The following is a 10,385-nucleotide window of genomic DNA, read 5'->3' on the forward strand; positions in this document are numbered from 1 at the left end:
TATAGACCACTCGATCAGGTGGATGAGATAGACGAGGCTTTCTTCAGACAACTGAGAGAAGCTTCCAGATCGCAGGACCTGGTTCTCATGGGGGACTTCAATCACCCTGACATCTGTTGGGAGACCAATACGCCAGAGCACAGACAATCCAGGAAGTTTTTGAAGAATGTTGGGGATAACTTCTTGGTACAAGTGCTGAAGGAACTGACCAGGGGCTGTATGCAGCTTGACCTGCTGCTCACAAACAGGGAGGAACTAGTAGGGGAAGTAGAGGTGGGTGACAACCTGGGAAGCAGTGATCATGAGATGGTAAATTTCAGGATCCAGGCCAAAGGAAGAAAGGAGAGTAGCAAAATACACACCCTGGACTTCAGAAAAATAGACTTTGACTCCTTCAGAGAACTGATGGACAGGATCCCCTGGGATGCTTACATGAAGGGGAAAGGAGTCCAGGAGAGCTGGCAGTATTTTAAAGAAGCCTTATTAAAGGCACAGGAAGAAACCATTCCAATGCACAGCAAGAAAAGCAAATATGGTAGGCAACCAGATTGACTTACCGGGGAAATCCTTGGTGAGCTTAAACACAAAAAGGAAGCTTGCAAGAAGTGGAAACTTGGACAGATGTCCAGGGAGGAGTATAAATATATTGCTTAAGAATTCAGGGGAATTATCAGGAAGGCAAAAGCGCAATTGGAATTGCAGCTAGCAAGGGATGTGAAGGGTAACAAGAAAGGTTTCTACAGGCATGTTATCAATAAGAGGGTGATCAGAGAGGGTGTGGGACCCTTACTGGATGGGGGAGGTAACCTAGTGACAGATGATGTGGGAAAAGCTGAAGTAATTAATGCTTTCTTTGCCTCTGTATTCACGGACAAGGTCAGCTCCCAGACAAATGCACTAGGCAACGCAGTATGGGAAGGAGGTGGACAGCCCTTGGTGGGGAAAGAACAAGTTAGGAACTATTTAGAAAAGCTAAACATACACAAATCCATGGGCCCGGATTTAATGCATCTGCAGGACTGAGGGAGTTGGCAAATGTCATTGCGGAGCCTTTGGCCATTATCTTTAAAAACTCGTGGAGATCGGGACAGATTCTGGATTATTGGAAAAAGGCAATTGTAGTACCCATCTTTTAAAAAGGGAAGAAGGACAATCCAGGGAACTACAGAGACCAGTCAGCCTTACCTCAGCCTTACCGGAAAAATTATGGAGGGGATCCTCAAGGAATCCATTTTGAAGCACTTGGAAGAGGGGAAAGTGATCAGGAATAGTCAACATGGATTCACGAAGGGCAAGTCATGCTTCACCAATCTGATCAGCTTCTATGATGAGGAAACCGGCTCTGTAGATATGGAAAAGGCAGTGGATATGATATACCTTGACTTTAGCAAAGCTTTTGATATGGTCTCCCAGAATATTCTTGCCAATAGGTTAAGGGAATATGGATTGGATAAATGGACTGTAAAATGGATTGAAAGCTGGCTAGACTGTTGGGCCCAATGGGTCCATCAATGGCTCGATGTCAGGTTGGTGGTCGGTTTCTAGTGGAGTGCCTCAAAGATCTGTTCTAGGACCGTTTTTGTTTAACTTCTTTATTAATGACCTGGATGAGGGGATGGATTGCACCCTCAGCAAGTTTGCAGATGACACTAAGCTAGGGGAAGAGGTAGATACATTGGAGAGTAGGGATAGGGTCCAGAGTGACCTGGACAGATTAGAGGATTGGGCCATAAGAAATCTGATGAGGTTCAACAAGGACAAGTGCAGAGTCCTGCACTTGGGATGGAAGAATCCCAAACATTTTTACAGGCTGGAAACCGAATGGCTAAGTAGCAGTTCTGCAGAAAAGGACCTGGGGATTACAGTAGATGAGAAGCTGGATACGAGTCAACAGTGTGCCCTTGTAGCCAAGAAGGCTAATGGCATATTAGGGTACATTATGAGGAGCATTGCCAGCAGTTCCAGAGAAGTGATTATTCCGCTTTACTCGGCTCTGGTGAGGCCACATCTGGAGTATTGTGTACAGTTCTCTCCTCCCCACCCCTTATAGAAAGGATGTGGATGCATTGGAGAGGGTCCAGCGGAGGGCGACCAAAATGATTAGGGGGCTGGAGCGACTGAGGAGCGACTGAGGGATTTGAGTTTGTTTAGTCTGCAGAAGCGAAGAGTAAGGGGGGGATTTGATAGCAGCCTTCAACTTCCTGAAGGGAGGTTCCAAAGAGGGTGGAGAGAGGCTGTTCATAGCAGTGACGGATGGCAGAACAAGGATCAATAGTCTCCAGTTACAGTGGAGGAGGTCTAAGTTGGATATTAGGAAAAACTATTTCACTAGGAGGGTGGTGAAGCACTGGAATGGGTTACCTAGGGAGGTGGTAGAATCTCTATCCCTAGAGGTGTTTAAGTCTCAACTTGACAAAGCCCTGGCTGGGATGATTTAGTTGGGATTGGTCCTGCCTTGGGCAGGGGGCTGGATTTGATGACCCCCTGAGGTCTCTTCCAGCTCTATGATTCTAAGGCCCTGTTGCTATAAGTCAGCAAGTGATAATGCCATTTTCTGGCACTTTTACTGGCAAAATGCTTCTACCCCCAAGGAGAGAGAGGCTTTTGCTTTGTCGGCAGGAGAGCGCTTATGCCGACAAAGCAGCATTCACAAATGCTCTTGTTACAGCAAAACTGCCATTCGTGGGGTGGGGGGGAGAGGGTTAAGCACCAGTGAATGACAAAAATGTTGTGGATCAAGTGCAAGGGTAGACACAGCCTTAGTCTAGCCCAGAGCTCCCCGAGTTAGCCACCAGGCTGGATCTGGCTGGGGAATGCTGATGAATTTCATCATGGAAGTTTGAGCTGGTTCCTCACTAGGCACCAGCCAAACGGAAGTGGGGAGCAAATGTCTGAAAGGAAGAGAAATAAAGTGTTCTCCCTTTAAGCCTCACATTTGTGCTGAAGAGACTTCAAAGCCTCTTCCAACCCCCCTCTCCAGGCATTTAATGGCACACTGTGTTTGCTGTTTTATGATACGGCTCAAAACATCATCACAGGAAGAACACCCATCAAAGCTCCGGGCCTTGTAAAGCTAAAGGAGAAGTCACCTGAGGTGATATTTTTCCCACTCTCCCCTGAGATAAGAGAAATACTTGAGATAGCTGAGAGAAGCCAGTGCCCCTGGAATCAGGGTTAACTTGTAGACCACACACACACACCCCTCGCAGGGTTCTGTTACCAAATACCATTACATTTGGAGCTCAGAAGATATGTCAATACAGCTCTAGCATACTAAGGAGTTTTCAAGCTTTTTTCCTCATGATGCAGTTAAAGAAATATGCTGATGCTGTGACCCAGCAGAATATGACTAGATTGTGGGCTGCAGGGTGGGACTGAGGATGGGAGCTTTGGGCAGCAGGAGGGGGCTCTGGCTTTTGGGGGGGGTCAGGGCTGGGGCAGGAGGGGCTTCCCTAGAGTGGCTCACAGTCAGCAGTGCAGCGGGAGGGCTAAGGCAGCTTCCTGCCTCTCATGGCACCTAGACCATGCTGCCCCCAGAAGCAGCCGGCAGCAGGTTCCCTGCCAAGGGGAGTGCAGAGCTAGTGCTGAGGGCCGGGATAGTGCATGGACCCCTGTGTGCTCTCCTCTCATGCACACCTAGAAGCCAGCCCTGCTGCTGACTGCTTCTAGGACGCAGCGCAGCCTGCAGTGCAGGACAGGCAGGGAGCTGCCTCAGCTCCCCCATTGCTCACCTGATCCCCCTGCAGCAACGAGACCCAGCGCCCGACATCCCACCACTCAGTACTGAGGCATGACCCATAGTTTGAAAACCTCTGTACTAAGTGATGTTGGTTAGAATCTAGAGTTTTCATTGTTTCACCTAGTGCTGAATAATATCTGGTGTCATAAGAGGCATTTGCAAGAAGATGGGGCTGGAGGAAAGATGTCCCTCTAAAATACCCTCTTTTAGGCCTTGTTTACACTACCACAGGTTGTTGATCTAAGTTACACAACTTCAGCTACATGAATAACGTAGTGGAAGTTGATGAACTTAGGTCTGCTTACTGTGGTATCTCCACAGATTGTCAGTCAATTTATTGTGTCCATTCTCAGTGTGATAAATCAACCCCCACTGGATCAATCACTGCTCCTCTATGCAGCAGACAGTGAAAAAATGCCCTTAATTCTTGCTCCCAAGGCTGTTGTTTAGGCCAGCGATGGAAGCATGCTCCTATCAGACTATGTTCATTGGGCCACTGGAACCCAGCAGATGCTGTGATACAAATACCACAAGACAGTGAATTGTGATTCTTCAGCCCAGCTCGGGTTTAGTTCCTTCCTGTTGTCAATCACTCTTGCAAAGTAGCGAGCAACTAACTATAATTGCCCCTCACATTAGGACTCAGCCCTAGGCAGAGCCAGCTCATGTAGGCAGTGTTGTGCCCTCAGACAGTCTGGGCTCCTATGTAACATGATGCAATTTGGAGCCAAATCTGAAATGCTGCAGGAGCTGGTGCATTGGCTGGCCAGGCTAGATCCAACAAGAGACCCACGTTTTGGAGCACACTCCAGTTTTGGGGCTGTCTGTGGGCAGAAAGAGCAAAGAATCCCCTGGAACATGATGGGTGGCAGTATGTGCAATGTAGCTTGTCTCTCGAGCGTGGTGGGTGATCGCTGGAGTGAAGGAGGTGGGAACACAGGTTTCTGCAGTTCATTCGATTGGCACACCATGGACAGCTTCCTTCCCTTCTCTATGCCTCAGCTTTGCATCTCCAACATGCTTGCCTGACTCACAGTGGGTTGGTCACTGGCTGGAAAGCACATGAGACCACTGGCTGGAGGGAGGAGCAGAGAACAATCTCTGGGAAAGAAGCAGGTGCCCATAATACAACGGTCTATAGAAAGCTCCAGGTCGTGCTTCTGACAACTGACACACTAGAGGAGGTGCCTGGCCAAGAGACTCTTTCTCTTTCTCTTTCTCTTTCTCTTTCTCTTTCTCTTTCTCTTTCTCTTTCTCTTTCTCTTTCTCTTTCTCTTGGCCATTCACCACAGCAGATGCTCACCCATCATGTAATACCACAGAACTTTCCTCCCTTTGCACCTCCCACAGGCAAACTCACCCATAGAGAAGGGTCCCAGAAGGGGACTGTCATGCTGCCATCAGGAGGCAGGCTAATCCCTCCCAGGAAATAATGGGTATTTCCAGAATGGATGGGTTTCCATGTGGAAATGTGGTTACTTTGGGGTCATCTCTAATTACCGCTTGTAGTGTCCTACCACTGATGATCTCTCATTAACAAAAAAGCAAATTAGCAGCCAAGTGCCTCCTGTATTTCCATTACCACAAGTACTCTAGAATTCACTGCTCCCTGATTCATGTTCCATAATTGCTCAACGATGCAAGAACCTGGGTAGTGGCTGAGATTCTGGGTTGCCAACCACTGGGAGACGGTGTGTTCCATTACATAGCACTCGGGCAGCGGTGAAAGAAACTTAAAATTTCTGACAGGTACTGTCCCAACCCAAGTCCCTACCAGTTCTTTAAATAGCTCCCTGCTGGCTTTTGCTGCAGCTCAGCCAGTTCCTGCCAGATCTGTGTACCAGGGCACATCCGCTTACTTTCCCTTCTGTGCACAGGTGAACAGGAAGGCGAGTTGTTGCAGTAACAGAGAGGAACAGTGAATATTGGCTTTCTGTTGCCCACTTAAGCCAAACTGACCCACTTCTAGTAAAAGAGCAGTTTAATTCTTGCCATGCTTGTCTCGGGACATGTCCAATTCTAGGCATTTTCAAAACACTGGGCTAAATTCATCCCTAACATAATTCCGTTCCCAGCAGGGATACACCTAGGGAAGAGTAAGTCTGTGCACTCCACACCAACACAGATCCAAGCAGGTACCCTACTGTCAGACGTGTCATTTAATTCCTCCACCCTGAGCATCATTGCCCCCCACTGACTAATTAACAAGCTCAGCCTGAAAGCGAGCAGTCTCTGGGTAATAAATTCTGATGATAACTTGAGCCTAAATGGAAAGTTATAATGGTGTTTAAATTGTTTTTAAGGCAATGCCTAATTGGGATCATACTGTAGGGCAAAGTGCTAATTTCAATGTCATAATTGATCAGCCTTGCAAAATGCAGGAAATCATGTGTCCCAAGAGCAAATCCCCAACCTGGATGATGAATTCCTCCACCAGCCTTCCCAGAAACCCAGCGTGTCGAAAACAGTGCAAAGGGGTTTACAGTCCCTGTTGGACGTGGTGCTACTTCTGCCAATATCAGAACCTTGGCAGTCTCCTCTTCCTGGAAACCCTGCTACACTCTTGTCTCTTGAAATCTTTCCATCAAATTTATCTCCAAAAGCAAGTCCTTTGCCAAGGAACAAAGCCTATTTTGCGGGACAGATTCAGGTTCCCAGAGCCATGCAGAGAGACAGGCTGTCAACTGGAAACTTGCAAACAAACTTTTATAAAAATGAAGGCCACTAGGCATGTTTCCAGGATTCAAAACAAAACAGTTGCTCTTAAACAAATGACACTTCTCCTGCAGCGCTTGAAACTGGAACAGGAAGTCCGGAAGTGAAATTGACTATAAACAAAAAGGGAGCTGGTCTACGCTGATTTGCATAGGCCAGGGAGTGGGCAATAATTTTTTGCTGGGAGCCACTTCAAAGATTTAGAGCATGAGGGGCGGGGCCTGGATACTTCTTGCTTCCCCGCCCCAAGACCATGATTGGTCTGGGGTGGGGAAGCACCTTTGCCTGCCTGCCCCCTTTTTCTCCTAGGTGCCCATGCCCCTGGCTGGGAGGAGTCTTCCCGTGCTCCCTCGCCCCCAGGCCAATTAGGGCCTCAGGGTGGGGGAGAGCACGAAGTCTTCTCTCATCCTTCCAGGAGCGAGCGGCACTTCTAAGTGCACCTGCTCCTCACAGGGTGGGGCCAGGGCAGAGGAAACTGCGCCCCCCCCCCCGCCCCAGATACTGATTGGCCTGGGGGTGGGGGGGGGTGCACAAAGCCCCCTCCAGCCCTGCCAGGAGCGCCTAGTGCTTCCAAGTGCCATGCGGTCCTGGCAGAGCGGAGGAAACTTCTCATTCATACCATCCCCAGGCCCTAATCGGCCTGGGGGCAGGGGAGAAGCAGGGCCTCCATGGGCCTGATCCACCTGCTTGGCAGGCTGGATCCAGCCTGCAGAGGCCCATTTGCCAACACCTGGCATAGTCTAAGCTGCAACACAAAAGGGAAACTTTATAACCAGTGATAAAAAGAATCATTACAGAGGTTGCCTTTTGTCTATGCTTCTGATACTTCCGTTGCCCCTCTAAGTATTTGAATGGTTTTGGTATCTTCAGTAGCTAACTCAGTGCTACAGGGATAGGGCCACAGACAGGGACAAATATCCTTGTATACAATTCAGAGCAACCTGCCAGCTGGTCAAAGTTGCTCCTTGGGACTGGCCCAACACCTGGGAGCCTGAGGATCTGAGAGCCACAGCCCTGTGCTCTGGGGGTAACTTTCCTGAGGTACACTGCTCTTGAGGCTGTGCCTCATGATTTTTAAGTTGAGCCCTTTGAGACATTAGCAATCCGATGGCACTTTAACACAAGAAGAGGCATTTGCACCCATGTCCTGGTCTCCCCTTCTATAGTTCCGTGGCCTGCTGCTCTCGTCACCATAGAGAGGGCTGCATTTCATCCACCCCTTGTGGATGTGCTTAGGGTGGGAACAGCATTTGGGACCCTGAAGCGTTTGAATAATATTTCTTTGCCTTCATAGAATATGTTTGTCTGCGGTTCTCAACACACTTTATGAAAGTGAGCAAGTATCCTCGGGGGAGACTTGGCCAAGGTTTCACAGTGAGTCAGGGGTAGAGTCTGTTCATGCTCACATGCTGTCTCAAACCTCTCCATGGTAGCGATAACCCAGCTGCTGGGTATAGGATCTCTTATTGCCTGCTTCCTTTGAGCACAGCAGGTCACTCCTTGCCAGAGAAGATTCCTAGGTTGCATGGAGGGGATTAGCCTAGCTTTTACTCACCAGTCCTGTATCTGCTACTTCCCACCCTACCTTACTTGGTTGTTACTATCAATGAATAAAAAACTGCCAAGAGAAAATGGTTAAAAACCCCACTCTGCGTTTAAATCAATTATCGTCCTTGCAGCCTCAGAAACATAATGGCTAGTTTCAATGCTCAGTAATGGATGATGCAAGTGAAATCCAGTACAGGGCTCGGCCCAAGCCAGTGTGCATAGCCACAGAGGGGATGGAGTGCTCTATTTTTCAGCAGTGTCATCAGCTGAAACATTTCCTTGGATTTCTTTTTTCCAAATGTTCCAGCAGATAATCATGACAAGGCTTTTTTTTGTATATATATTTTTTGCCTGCAACACTATCAATTTCAATCAATACTCTCATGCTGCTCTCCGGATGAGCCAGAGATCTCTTCTAGTTTCTGTCAGAAGTTTCTCTGCTAAATTCGGGAAGCTGGGGGCAGAGGAACAGTGAGGAAAGTTTCTAGGAGGGCAAGGACAAGGTTTAGTGATTCAGCAACTCAGCTTGCAGGGACTCTATTTCCCACATAGGCAAGCTGAGTTCAGCTCATCCTAACTCCTGATCCTTCAGCCATCACTTACACCAGTGCAAAGCTGGTTCTCAGTGCTACCCAAAGCCAAGTGTAGCACGCTATGTACACCTTGTACTCATGTAAACTTCTGCCCAAGACTCAGGGCCATAGTGAGCACTGTGGGTCTAAGAGGGCATTAACTGCCCCTTCTTTGGGAAGCCATCAGGGTATTGTGCTGCTATGCAGAACTTAGTTCCAGATCCCATTTGCACCCTGGCTCTGCCTCCTAGAGATATTCAGAGGGCAGCAGAGCAGAAAGACTGTGGCGGGGTGGCAGAATTAGGGGGCAGAGAAAAGACAAGTGGTGATATCGTAGCCATGGGGCAGAGGAGGATGTGAGCAGGAAGCACTTTATCCAAGGACCCCCATCAGAGAGGATTGGAGACCATCTGCCACGGGACTGGTGGGGCAAAGGAAAGGCTGAACAACATCAAACAGAGGTGCAAACACCACATGGAGTAAGGAAGCTCCAGCCTAGTTGGAGGCTGGTGGTACAAAGGGCCACCTGCTCTTAGATCCCCCCAGGACATCACATCACACTGGGCATAATAAAAAGAAGGCTGCTCCCTGACCACCAATACTGCAAATTATCCCATGCCCATTTGGCACGTTGCTGTGGCGTCTCTGGCTCTGTTGCTAATCTGTAGAGAGCACAGGGACTGCACAAAGCCCTGTGGCCTATAAAAACCAGAGGGCTAAATCCAGATCTCACTCACACTGGTGTAACTGCAGTGGTGTTGCCCTAGCTTATCCCAGAGTAACTGGAAGCAAGATCTGGACTATAGTCAAGGGGCATCACGGCTGCTCCAGACCCATGTGCTCCAAGAAAAGACTGGCTTTATCCTGGGCAATGTGACTTCAGGGAAATGGCAGCAGAGGTTTGAGTGTTCCCAGATATTCTAGGAAAAAGGATTGTGCTGAACCTACAGATGCCCTAGTGTGAGCCAAGTGACACCATATAACCCACACTTGGATGGTGTGCTTTAATTAGCCACAGGCCTGGAAAAAGTTAATCAGATTCCCAGCACTGGAGGGGAACAAGCATTTGCATCCAATTGAAATGACTCTGTGCTCTCCTGCTACTTTTCAGGCAAAGAACATTGAGGAACAGCCAGACTTCTGTTTCCACAGGAGCCGTGGTGGGACCCTGGTGAGGGAACAGAACCAAGGAATGTTTCCTATCAGAGAGATTCCTGCTTTCCTGGCAAGAGGCACTGCAGACTGTTTCTAAAAAGAATTGCCACAACTAACAGCAAGCATTTCTCCAAGCACTAGCTGCCAATGCAGCCAGTTGTAAACAGAATAGAATACTACTGTAGAAATGAAGCTTAAGGACTTCTGTATCTTCCTTACCCCCTGTTCCCAATGCCACCCATCAGTTATGCGACCCTGTCCCTACTGGTCCCATCATCCTTCTGGTGGCATGGCCTCATTGATGAAAGAAGCTCACCCATGGTCAGGCACTGATGTGTGTCCCTCTGCTGAACTTTTTTGCCTTTTAATTCCAATATTCAAAGAAAGGAATGGGACGTATTATTGGCTATTTGGGGGAGGGGACATATATCCCACATGCAGTGTGCTAGAGTGCATGGAGGAAAGAAGGAGACAGCATTGGGCACTCAAGGCATGACAAGAGGGAATATTCGGAGAATGGGGTTTCTGCCCACGTGGGGAGAGCCAGCTGGTCCTCTTGCCCTGGAGCATCAGTTCCAATACATTATCACTAACATCATTGGGGCGTCGTGGTCCCCCACTTCCTGCACCCCCGTAATGGCACAAACAGACTCCAC

General features: G+C 48.6%; 1 long non-coding RNA gene across 1 annotated transcript in view; it reads left to right on the top strand.

The window, feature by feature from the left end:
• Positions 1-9,927, top strand: part of LOC112546369 (uncharacterized) — a 39,245-nt gene extending 29,318 nt beyond the window's left edge. The window contains exon 4 of the long non-coding RNA XR_012895890.2: positions 9,686-9,927. This is a non-coding gene — a long non-coding RNA (uncharacterized LOC112546369). The remainder of the gene's footprint in view (positions 1-9,685) is intronic.
• Positions 9,928-10,385: the final 458 nt, after the last annotated feature.

This window comes from Pelodiscus sinensis, chromosome Z (assembly GCF_052426305.1).
Source record: "Pelodiscus sinensis isolate ZL-2025 chromosome Z, ASM5242630v1, whole genome shotgun sequence".
Classification (NCBI taxonomy): Eukaryota; Metazoa; Chordata; order Testudines; family Trionychidae; genus Pelodiscus; species Pelodiscus sinensis.